Source organism: Geotrypetes seraphini, chromosome 10, assembly GCF_902459505.1.
Source record: "Geotrypetes seraphini chromosome 10, aGeoSer1.1, whole genome shotgun sequence".
In the NCBI taxonomy this organism is placed as follows: domain Eukaryota; kingdom Metazoa; phylum Chordata; class Amphibia; order Gymnophiona; family Dermophiidae; genus Geotrypetes; species Geotrypetes seraphini.
This window is the reverse complement of record NC_047093.1, coordinates 19,486,895-19,500,038: the sequence shown is the minus strand read 5'-3', so window position 1 is coordinate 19,500,038 and position 13,144 is coordinate 19,486,895. Positions and strand designations below refer to the sequence as shown.

Here is a 13,144-nt window from a genome sequence, read left to right as displayed (position 1 = left end):
TCAGTGTGTGAACCAATCATTGTTAATGTACTGACAGGAAGGGAGACATTTTTTGCTCTTCAGCAGCAAACAGCTGACTATGACCTCTGCATCATGTGCTGGGTTGAGTTGTTGGTTTTTTTTTCTGAAAATACCGCTTTTTAACAAGGCGATAATTTGAATGCCATTAGATGGTAAAATTATGGTCATACCTGTTAATTTTCTTTCCTTTAGAAGCAGCAGATGAATCCAGAGACTAGTGGGTATAGCTCACATCGACCAGCAGGTGGAGATAGAGAACTGATTAACAGTTGGCCTTAAAGCCTGGTGTTCCTTCTGTTGATTCAGTTATGCACTTTGCCCAAGCATCCCGAAAGGAGAATGAGCAGCCACAAACTCCATTCCAGTAAAAAATGTGTCTTTCTCTTCTGAATACCATTGATATTTTCTCTTTTTTCGTTTCTTGTTTTTTTTTTTTTTTTTTTCAGTCATGAAATAATACACTTACCAACCATAGCCCCGGCTAACCTAATGACCTAAACACCCTACACACAGCCCGTGCACTTGGGGAGGGGCTCTGGATTCATCTGCTGCTTCTAAAGGAAAGAAAATTAACAGGTATGACCATAATTTTACCTTCCATAGCAAAGCAGCAGATGAATCCAGAGACTAGTGGGATGTAGCAAAGCAAACTCAAACTGGGTGGGACGCCAATGCCGCCTCTGCCAGCACTGCCGCGCCAAAACTCGCCTCTGAACGGGCCGCTACATCTAACCGATAATGCTTTGAAAAAGTATTCCCTGACGACCAAGTGGCCGCCCGGCAAATCTCCTCTAATGACATCCCCCCGGACTCCGCCCAAGATGTAGCCAAAGCCCGAGTGGAATGAGCATGAAGGTGCTCCGGTACCTTCTTCCCTGACAACACATACGCCGAAGCAATAGTGTCCTTGACCCAACGCGCAATGGACGCTTTAGACGCCGCCATCCCTTTGTTTTTACCCGCGAACGCGACAAAGAGATGGTCCGACCGGCGAAAATCATTCGTCACCTCCAAATAATGGAGAAGCATACGGCGGACATCCAGGAGCCGTACCGACAAAAAGCGCTTCCCCCAATCCTCCTTCCTGAAGGATGGCAGGAACAGACTCTGGTTCACATGAAAGGACGAAATAATCTTAGGCAGGAAGGACGGCACCGTACGCACCGTCACCCCAGTCTCCGAGAAACGCAAAAAGGGTTCCCTGCAAGAAAGCGCTTGCAGCTCCGATACTCGCCTTGCTGAAGCCATCGCCACCAAAAAAACTGTTTTTAGTGTGACATCTTTCAAAGTGGCCGCTGACAGGGGCTCAAAAGGTGCCCCCTGCAATTTCCCAAGGACGAGTTTAAGGTTCCAAGTTGGACAAATTCGCTTAACCGGCGGCCGGATATGATGAACCCCCTTGAGGAAACGTACCACGTCCGGCTGCGATGCGAGAGCCGAGCGAGCCACCCGGCCCCTGTAACAGGCAATGGCCGATACCTGAACCTTTAAAGAGTTATATGCTAACCCTTTCTCTACGCCCTCCTGCAGGAACGCAAGAATAGCCGGCAGAGAAGCATGGAAAGGCGTAATTCCGTGTTTTCCGCACCATGCCTCAAAGATCCTCCAGACCCTCGCATAGGAGGCTGACGTAGAAATCCTCTTAGCCTTAAGCAGGGTGGAAATCACCCGTTCTGAATAGCCCTTCTTTTTCAGCCGTGACCTTTCAATAACCAGGCCGTAAGACCAAAGCGGCCCGGATCTTCCATTAATATTGGACCCTGAGTTAGCAAGTCCGGAGTTACCTGGAACGCTACCTGCTCGCCTACCGACAGCAGCATCAGATCCGCGTACCACGGCCGCCGTGGCCAATCCGGAGCCACCAGGATTACTCTGCCTCGAAAGCGAGAGATGCGTTGCAACACCCGCCCTATCATGGGCCAAGGCGGGAATACATACAGAAGGGAATTCGGAGGCCACGGGAGAGCTAATGCGTCCACCCCCTCCGATCCCTGTTCCTTGCGTCTGCTGAAGAACCGAGGCACCTTCGCATTGCGGGAAGAGGCCATGAGATCCATCTCTGGCAACCCCCATCGACGGACTAGCAGGCTGAACGCTCGAGCCGACAACTCCCATTCTCCCGGATCGAGAAGAGTTCTGCTGAGGAAGTCCGCTTGCACGTTTTCGTGCCCTGCAATGTGTGCCGCCGACAGAAGCGGAACATGCCCCTCTGCCCACCGAAACAAATGTCTTGCCTCTTCGGCTAACTGCGGGCTCCGGGTACCCCCCTGACAATTGACATACGCGACCGCCGTGACACTGTCCGAAAAGATCCTGGTCGGTCTGTCGTGAACTAGGGCCTGAAAAGCCCGCAGCGCTAACCGGATCGCTCTTAATTCCAGTAAGTTTATGGGCCATTGAGCCTCCTGGGAAGACCACCTTCCCTGCACCGACGTGTGCATGCACTGGGCTCCCCAACCCTGCAGGCTGGCATCCGTTGTAACCACCACCCAATCCGGTGTGGCCAACGGCATGCCCCTCCAAAGATGCAAGTCCTGGAGCCACCAGCGCATGCTGTGAGCCGCTCGCTGACTCCACTGGAGACGCACATTGTAGTTCAGAGAAGCTGGAGACCAGCGAGAAAGCAGAGACTGCTGTAAGGGTCTCATGTGGCTCCGGGCCCAGGGAACCACCTCCAGAGTCGCCACCATGGAGCCCAGCACCTGCACATAATCCCAAACTCGAGGTCTGGGCGACCCGAGAAGGAGGCGAATTTGCGCCTGCAATTTCTCCCCCCGATCTCGGGGTAGAAACACCTTCCCCAGAGCCGTATCGAACCGTACCCCCAGATGCACCAAAGACTGCGATGGGGACAAAACACTCTTGGGAAAGTTGACAATCCACCCCAACGACTGAAGGAGAGAGATCACTCTCTGCGTCACCGACAAACTCTCCTGCCGGGATGAGGCGCGGATCAACCAATCGTCCAAGTAAGGGTGTACCCGAATCCCTTCCTTGCGTAGAAAGGCGGCTACCACCACCATGACTTTGGAAAACGTGCGGGGAGCCGTCGCCAGGCCAAAGGGCATTGCCCGAAACTGAAAATGTTGGCCCAGAATCGCAAACCGCAGATACCGCTGGTGCGGAGGCCATATCGGAATATGGAGGTACGCCTCCTTGAGATCGAGAGACGTGAGGAACTCTCCTGGTCTTACCGCCGCAATAACCGAGCGCACCGTTTCCATTCGGAAATGGCGCACGCTGAGGAATCTGTTGACCCCTTTGAGATCCAGCACTGGTCTGAAGGACCCCCCCTTCTTTGGTACAATGAAGTATAGGGAATAGATACCGCGGCCTACCTCTTCCGGGGGCACCGGTACCACCGCCCCCAGATCGAGCAGCCCCTGAAGTGTCCTGCGGACCTCGGATCCCTTGGCCGCGCCACGGCACGGGGACACCAAGAAAGAATCTACGACGGGAGCGGCGAATTCTAATTTGTACCCTTCGTGAACAATGTCCAACACCCATTGGTCGGACGTGACAGTGGCCCACTCCGCCCGGAATGCCGAAAGCCGACCCCCTAAGGGCAGGGCGGAGGGAGCCAAGCCCCCGTCATTGTGGAGGGCGACTGGCTGGGGTACGGGCTGACTGCCCTGAAGAGGGTCTCGCCGTACGAAAGGAATTTATCTGCTGAAACCGAGGTCTCGAAGCAGAGAACGGGCCAGATGCAGACCTGGAAAAAGGTTTACCAGCCCTGGCCCGCCTAACATCCCGGAAACGCGGTCTAGACGATGCGGCCCTTACCGGGGGCCTAGCCCTGTCCTCCGGTAAACGCTGCGTTTTGGTATCCCCAAAATCCTTTACCAGTTTATCCAACTCCGCTCCAAACAATAAACCCCCTTTAAACGGGAGTCTCACCAGCCGGAGCTTGGACGCTGCATCGGCCGCCCAATGACGGAGCCACAAGGACCTGCGTGAAACCACAGACAGAGACATCTGTTTCGCAGACGCCCGAATAATATCATACAAGGAGTCCGCCAAATAAGCCAAGCCGGACTCCAAATCAGCCAGTTCCGAAGGGATAGTACCTCCAGACTCCAGCAATTTATCGGTCATCCCTTGTGACCATTGCAGACAAGCCCGCGCCGCGTAAGAACTGCAGATTGCGGCCTGTAAGGTAACTGCAGCCACTTCAAAGGACATCTTTAGGGATGCTTCAATCTTTCTATCCTGTGCATCCTTAAGTGTCACGCCCCCTTCTACCGGCAAGGTAGTTCTCTTAGTCACTGCTGCCACCAGAGCGTCCACCCTAGGCAATCTAAACCTGTCCAGTTCGGTCGGTTCGACCGGATACAAGAGCCTCATGGCCCTTGCCACCCGCAAACTGGCCTCCGGCGCCTCCCATTGCGCCGAGATCAGCTCCTGCATGGCCTCATGGACCGGAAAGGCCTTAGGCGGCCTCCGTGTACCTGCCATCAGGGGGTTACCGGACCCCTTGGCATCTTCCTGAGCAATGTTCAAACTCTGCAAAGCTTTTGAAATAAAAGAAGAAAGCTCCTCTCTATGGAACAACCGGATAGCCGTAGGGTCATCCCCCTCCCTACCCGGGACACTCTCCGTGTCCCAATCCAACAGCTCCCCTTCCTCCAACGACTCAGGCAGGGAGAAAGGAGATCTGGGCAAAATATCCACCGCCTCCGCAGACACTAGCCTGCGCTTCTTAGCCCCCTGCGACTGCCCCGGGGAACCTGCTGCCCCTGCCGTGGGTCTAGCCTCTGTCCCCTCCCCCCCCCGTAGAGGTAGAGGGTACCGCAAGGGACCGCCCGGCCCCCAGCCCCGGCTGGGTAGGCTGCGAGCGCTGTAATTTAAATGCCTGATGGAGCAACATCACAAATTCGGGCGAAAATGCACCCCAGCTAAGAGGCACTCCCCCGCCCTGCTCCGAGCCGAGGGGAGGGGCCGCGCCGGCCTCCAGCGCTCTCGCCTGTTCCCCCGCCGCCTCACTCTTGTCATCCGTGGCCGAGTCCTGCAGTAACCCTGCATCGGCTCCGAGCGGCGGGGACATTGCGCAAGACTCCCGCACCCGGGACATGGCCGCCTCGCAAGCCGCCAAAAACGGGTCGTCTGCCGGTGCTTCCAAGCACCCGGCAGAGCAAAGACCCGACCGTGTTCGGCGCTTCCCACAGCGCGAACACAGCTGACCAGCTTCTGCAGCCATCCCCCCTCGGCCTGACAAAACAGCTCAGACGCGTTTTTTTTTTTTTTTTTTTTTTTTTTACACACGCGGCGAACGCCGCTGAATGATGACTCCGCCCCCCAAGACGCCCGGCACCCGGGAAAACGCGACCACACTCGAGGAAGGAAAAGAAAACACTCACCCGGTCAGCCGCTTACCCCCGAAGCCAGGCAATCATTGGTAAATGTACTGCATGCCGAGTGAAGCACAGCACGGCTCAGTACAAGCAGGAAGGCCTCCCTTTTTTTTTTTTTTTAAACTGGAATGAAGAAGCCAGCCACTCCTGCACCTGGAAAGGAACCCCTCTATCCAACGGAGGGGAGGGTGGAGCAGGGACCTGGGAGGGCCCAGGTGTACCTCCCAAAGCCGGCACCAAACAGCCAGGCACCCCCACCTACTGAAGAGAACTAGTCTCAACAGAGGAATCCTAACGGAACACCACTTCAATCTATCCTGCAGCAGGCAGAGACCAGGAGCTAGAAGGATAGCTCCAACCCTGCTGGGAGATAGAGCAAAACTGAATCAACAGAAGGAACACCAGGCTTTAAGGCCAACTGTTAATCAGTTCTCTATCTCCACCTGCTGGTCGATGTGAGCTATACCCACTAGTCTCTGGATTCATCTGCTGCTTTGCTATGGAATACTGTATTAAAGAGTAAATTTGTGCTTGTGTTAGAAACCATGCACTTAGGGGGTCCTTTTACTAAGGCACGCTAGCCATTTTAGTGCGCGCTAAAGGCTAACGCGTCCACAAAATATAATGCATTTGAAGGCATGGAAAAAGGTGAGAGAATTGATCTATTTATTGGGATTTACATTACATTACATTACATTAGGGATTTCTATTCCGCCTGTGCCTTGCGGTTCTAGGCGGATTACAATATAGAAGATGTCTGGGCAATTCCAGTAGAATTACATTACAGGATAAGAGTAGATTACAGGAACGGTAAAGAATTATGATACAACAATTTAACAGAATGGTACATAACACAGAGGATAATACATGTCACAGAAGATAATACATATCACAGGAGATAATATATATCGATTGAATCAAGTTAAATCAGGTGTAGTGTAGAAGAGTTACAGTACATTCTAATTCACAGACAAGGAGATACTATAGGTGGGTATTTATTAACCACTTTTTCATGAAGAGATTCACCCAAAGCAGTTTACAATTCACTGAATAGTAATCAAGTCCTCTTAAGTATTTTCCCTATCTGTCACTGCCAGCTCACAATCTAACTGTGGTACCTGGGGCAATGGTGAGTTAGGTGAATTGCCCAGAGTCACAAGGAGCAGGTTAGGATTGAACTCAGAGTTAATGACAGACAAGTTTTTCCCCATCCCTGCGGGAATTCATTTTCCGTCCTCAAACACTTTAAAATCATAAGTACCATCAGATTGTGATGTCATAATGCCTCATTCCACCAATGCCCAAGCTCCGTCCTCACCTGCACAAGCCTCAAACACTTTAAAATCATAAGTAGCAACATTATAGAGCTCAGATTGTGATGTCATAATGCCTCATTCCACCAATGCCCAAGCTCCGTCCTCACCTGCACAAGCCTCAAACACTTTAAAATCATAAGTAGCAACATTATAGAGCTCAGATAGTGATGTCATAATGCCTCATTCCACCAATGCCCAAGCTCCGTCCTCACCTGCACAAGCCTCAAACACTTTAAAATCATAAGTAGCAACATTATAGAGCTCAGATAGTGATGTCATAATGCCTCATTCCACCAATGCCCAAGCTCCGTCCTCACCTGCACAAGCCTCAAACACTTTAAAATCATAAGTAGCAACATTATAGAGCTCAGATAGTGATGTCGTAATGCCTCATTCCACCAATTCCTAAGCTCTGTCCTCATCGGCACAAGCCTCAAACACTTTAAAATCATAAGTTGCAACATTTTAGAGCTCAGATTGTGATGTCATAATGCCTCATTCCTCCAATGCCTAAGCTCCGTCCTTTAAAATCCTAAGTAGCAACATTATAGAGCTCAGATTGTGATGTCGTAATGCCTCATTCCACCAATTCCTAAGCTCTGTCCTCATCTGCACAAGTCTCAAACACTTTAATATCATAAGTTGTAACATTCTAGAGCGCAAATTGTGATGTCATAATGCCTCATTCCACCAATGCCTAAGCTCCGTCCTCATCTGCCCAAGCCTCAAACACTTTAAAATCATAAGTGTTTGAGGCTTATGCAGTTAAGGCAGAGCTTACAGGAATGGGACAGGGACAAAACTTATGGGGACAGGTTGGGGAAATTGACTTCCTGCGGGGATGGGGAAAAAATTGTCCCCGTGTCATTCTCTACTCAGTCACAACCTCAAAGTGCTGAGGCAGTAGTTCTAACCACTAAACCACATACCCTTAATTCTTAGAAAGCTTTTGACAGTCTTTTAAAAAGCATGGGATAAGAAGCAACTGGTTAAAAGACAGAAAACATAAGGGCTCTTTTACTAAGCTGTGCTAAAATGAGAACATAAGAGTTGCCACACTGAAACAGACCAAAGGTCCATCAAGCCCAGCATCCTGTTTCCAACAGTGGCCAACCCAGGTCCCAAGGACCAAAACAGATTTTATGCAATCAGCTCGTTGCTCCTGAGTACGGCACACTAATGCCATTTTTAAACATTTTTACTGACTTACAAATGCACTCACTCAGCTGCCCCTCACTATCTCTCTTCACTTATCTCCCTCCCCCCCCTCCTTGAGCTCCGCTCAGCTGGTAAGTCCCTCTATCTGTGCCCTTCTCTTCAACTGCCAACTCTAGACTCTGTCCCTTCTGCTTTGCTGCGCCGTAAGCTTGGAACAAGCTGCCCAAATCCCTAAGGTGGGCTCCATCTCTGGCAGTGTTCAAGGCCCAGTTAAAAGCCCATCTCTTTACGAGTGCTTTCGACTCCTAAATCCTCACACCTTGGGTTCTGCATCCTCAACCCTATATGTCATGCCTGTCTGTCCAAGTTAGATTGTAAGCTCTTCTGAGAAGGAACTGTCTAGTAAATGTCAAAAAGTACAGCGCTGTGTACGCCTTTCAGCGCTATAGAAATGATAAATAGTAGCAGCAGCAGTGGTAAGCACTAATGCATTCTTACTGCAGCTTAAAAATGGCACTGTTGGGCCATGCTCAGGAGCTATGCGCTGACTGCTGGCTCAGCTCTCACCACCCACTTGCTCAAAAATACATTTTTGTTTGTAGGCAGAGAGTAGCCATGTCCTGCACTTCGGACACTATCACCCCAAGGTCCCACGGATCTAAAGGTGAAAAACAGTGTGACAAGGCAGTGGCTGCCAGAAGGATGCTGGGCTGTATAAAGAGAGGCGTAGTCAGTAGAAGGAAGAAGGTGTTGATGCCCCTGTACAGGTCATTGGTAAGGCCCCACTTGGAGTATTATGTTCAATTTTGGAGACCGTATCTGGCAAAGGACGTAAGAAGACTTGAGGCGGTCCAGAGGAGGGCGACGAAAATGATAGGAGGCTTGCGCCAGAAGACGTATGAGGAGAGACTGGAAGCCCTGAATATGTATACCCTAGAGGAAAGGAGAGGCAGGGGAGATAGGATTCAGACGTTCAAATACTTGAAGGGTATTAACGTGGAACAAAATCTTTTTCAGAGAAAGGAAAATGGTAAAACCAGAGGACATAATTTGAGGTTGAGGGGTAGTAGATTCAAAGGCAATGTTAGGAGATTTTACTTTACGGTGAGGGTGGTGGATGCCTGGAATGCGCTCCCGAGAGAGATGGTAGAGAGTAAAACTGTGACTGAGTTCAAAGAAGCGTGGGATGAACACAGAGGATTTAGAATCAGAAAATAATATTAGATATTGAACTAAGGCCAGTACTAGGCAGACTTGCACGGTCTGTGTCTGTATATGGCCGTTTGGTGGAGGATGGGCTGGGGAGGGCTTCAATGGCTGGGAGGGTGTAGATGGGCTGGAGTAAGTCTTAACAGAGATTTCGGCAGTTGGAACCCAAGCACAGTACAGGGTAAAGCTTTGGATTCTTGCCCAGAAATAGCTAAGAAGAAAAAATTTAAAAATTTAAATTGAATCAGGTTGGGCAGACTGGATGGACCATTCGGGTCTTTATCTGCCGTCATCTACTATGTTACTATGATATACGAGTGCTTTGGATTACAAGCATGCTTCTGGAACGAATTATCCCCGCAAACCAAGGTTTTACTGTACGTCTAAAAACCAGACTAAATCAGCACTTGGATGATCAGTAAGACAAATCATCCAAGTGCCGATAATCGAACCGGGTTTTAGACGTATTTAAAAATGACTTAGACCTTGTCAGTGCTGCTGTACGCCCACAGCTAAAAGGGGTATGTCAGGAGGAGTGGCGAGGACATGGACCAACCTACACTGCAAGTATAACCAAAAGTTTAACAAGACTGCCTAGACGGAGCTTATACGTAGTGACTTAGGCCATCTAAAAACATGTCTAATTAGCAAAAAGGTATCCAAAGTGACCAGATAACCACTGCAGACACAAAGTACAAACCCCCACACACTCCCCCAGTGATCACTGACCCATCCCCCCACACTGCCATAACAATCGGAATGAAAGCATCTGCCTCCAGAACATCAGCATCTGGCATTGGAAAGCCTAGTAGAGCTGTAGAGGTGGCTTAATTGGTTTGGGAGGTGGGCTGGTGAACCATAGAAAGGAGGACCCAGGCCCATAAGCCACTCTAACCACTGTATTCATGGTGAAACATGTGCATCCCCCCAAAACCCTTTTGTACTGCCATATAAGTGGCACCTGAAGCCATAAGGGATGTTGGGGTGGTAAACAGGTGGGTATTAGTTGGCTCACCATGACCTATAAGGGAGTTGTGGCGAGATGTTTATAAGAACTTAAGAATAGCCTTACTGGGTCAGACCAATGGTCCATCAAGCCCAGTAGCCCATTCTCACAGTGGCCAATCCAGGTCACTAGTACCTGGCTAAAACCCAAGGTGTAGCAACATTCCATGCTACCAATATAGGGCAAGCAGTGGCTTCCTCCATGTCTTTCTCAATAACAGACTATGGACCTTTCCTCCAGGAACTTGTCCAAACCTTTCTTAAAACCAGCTACGCTATCCGCTCTTACCACATCCTCTGGCAACGCGTTCCAAAGCTTAACTATTCTCTGAGTGAAAATAAATTTCCTTCTATTAGTTTTAAAAGTAATTTTTGATGGAATGAAAAATTGATCCACTTCTACCCATTCTATTCCACTCAGGATTTTGTAGACTTCAATCATATCTCCCCTCAGCCGTCTCTTTTCCAAGCTGAAGAGCCCTAACCGTTTAAGTCTTTCCTCATACAAGAGGAGTTCCATCCCCTTTACCATCTTGGTTGCTCTTCTTTGAACCTTTTCTAGCACCACTATATCTTTCTTGAGATAAGGAGACCAGAATTGAACGCAATACTCCAGGTGAGGTCGCACCATGGAGCGATACAGGGGCATTATGACATTCTTAGTCTTGTTAACCATCCCTTTTTAAATAATTCCCAGCATCTTATTTGCATTTTTGGCTGCCACCACCGCACATTGGGCGGAAGGTTTCATCGTATTGTCTACAATGATACCCAGATCCTTTTCTTGGGCGCTAACCCCCAAGGTGGATCCTAGCATCCGGTAACTGTGATTCAGGTTATCCTTCCCAATGTGCATCACTTTGCATTTGTCCACATTAAATGTCATCTGCCATTTGGACGCCAAGCCTTCCAATTTCCTAAGGTCTGCCTGCAATTTTTTACAAGCTGCATGCATTTCAACAACTTTGAACAGTTTAGTGTCATCTGCAAATTTAATCATCTCACTTGTCGTTCCAATTTCTAGATCATTTATAAATAAGTTAAATAGCACCGGTCCCAATACAGACCTCTGCGGCACTCCACTGTTTACTCTCCTCCATTGAGAAAAATGACCATTTAACCCTACCCTCTGTTTTCTATTTGATAACCAATTCCTAATTGACAACTGAACTTTGCCACCTATCCCATGACCCTTCAATTTTCTCAGGAGCTTCTCGTGAGGAACTTGATCAAAAGCTTTCTGAAAATCTTGATACACCCTTTTTGTGAAGTTCATAGCAGTGCCGTGTAAGGTGCCCCACTACTGTGTTGCCATGTCTGGGTGGCCAGTCCATCACTTTGCTGACCCCTCCCACGTCCAAAAGGTCTTGTTCTAGGCGTTTTTGACTTGGACAAATTTTTGAACGAGAATGGGGTATAAAGATAGACAATTTAGCAGGCTGGACGATCAAACTGCTGGATGTATAATTAGACGACGTTTGAAAAACCAAAATATTTTGGATGTATTTTTTGGGAATGGACGTTTGACAGTGCCAACTTTGAGTGACTAGCAACTTAGGCCCAAAATGGACTTAGACGTTTCATTTGATTATGCCCCTCCACGTGTTTTGAACCATACAGACCAGTGTCCTACAAACATTTTGGCCAGCGGCACACTAAACCTGATGCCCCGGCTGGAAGGCACCAGAAGTGCACAGACGTCGACACAATGACATCATGCGCATGCACAGAGGCTCCCCCGGTTGCGACCCTGAACCTGCCACTTTGGTGCGAGATCCTGGAGGAGGGAAGGTGCAAGGAGAGGAGGAGAGACACCGATGAGGAGAGTTGCTGGCACCGGCTGACTACTCACAGGCCATGCCTCTTGCTGCCAGGGGCATGTCCTATAAGCAGTCAGCCGGCACCTCTCCTCCTCCTTGTCGGGGCACACTTGGAATCTGCCGTGGCACAGTTTGAGATACACTGATAAGGACCTTAGTTATCAAGGGTATTTTTCCCAGTTCTATTCAATATATACAGAGTAACGATGTTCTAATCATGTGCATCAGATATGATACACCTGTGTGTGATTTGAGCCACTTTAAATGGGAAGATATGTGGGGGTGTCCTAATTTATTCCTCAATTAGAATACACATTTTTGTGGATATCTTTTGTTTCATGAGTAAATCAAGGAAATGTTTTGTTGTTTACCTGCAATTACATCACTTTCTTTTCCAGAGATATTTGAAAATTTCTTAAGAAAGAACTGAATATTTCATGGGGGGTCCTAATTTTTTTTTCACACTACTGTAAAACATACTGTGTGGTTGCAAGCTGCTGAAAAGATATCTATGTTGCATAGAGAATGACACAGGGACCGTTTACTGCGGTAAACCATGGTCACCACAGTAAATCTGCAGTATTGGGGACATTTGCAACTGGTTTACCGCAGGAATGGGGACAAGACCTTTCACCGCCTCATGGAAGCGGTGAAAAATCTTGCTCCTGTGGTAAAAAATTGCGCCTGTGTCAGACTCAGCAATTCCGCCCCAGATCCTCTTGGGCCTATTTTACCTTCAGCAGCCAGCCATGCATACCACAATGAAAACAAAAGGAACCCAAAACCAAAGCCTGAGACCAATGTGATTTGAAGAATAAAACGACGAGACAACAAAAGGTAAAAAAAAATAAAATTTATTTTATATTTTGTGATTAGAATATTTCAGATTTGAAATATGTATTCTGCTAGAGCTGGTATTAGACATAATTGGGAACTGCAAAGCCCAGGCTGTACTTCTTTAGCTTCCAGCTGGCTTAGGTCTCTCTCTGTAACCATGGGCAGTTGCTCTAGTTGCTCTCCCCTAACACTATTCCTGCCATGTGTGACTGAAGTATTCTGTTAGCTTGATTTTTCTATGTAGCATTCTGTAGTAATTTGGTTTGTTCAGTTTTCACAATAGTGGAGGGGATATTTGCGAAAGGGAGGGGGGACAGGGGTTTTGTTCTGTATTATTTGTGTTTATAAAATGACAATTGTACAGAATAGTCTCTCTTTATACTTTAATAAAATAAAGTTCAGTATAAAATCATAACTATTCCAGGCT

General features: G+C 48.5%; 1 protein-coding gene across 2 annotated transcripts in view; it reads right to left on the bottom strand.

Annotated features, from left to right (window-relative positions):
* The window catches only part of C10H17orf75 (chromosome 10 C17orf75 homolog), a 41,002-nt gene that overhangs the window by 27,174 nt on the left and 684 nt on the right, over positions 1 to 13,144 (bottom strand). The gene's annotated exons all lie outside the window — the stretch shown is intronic.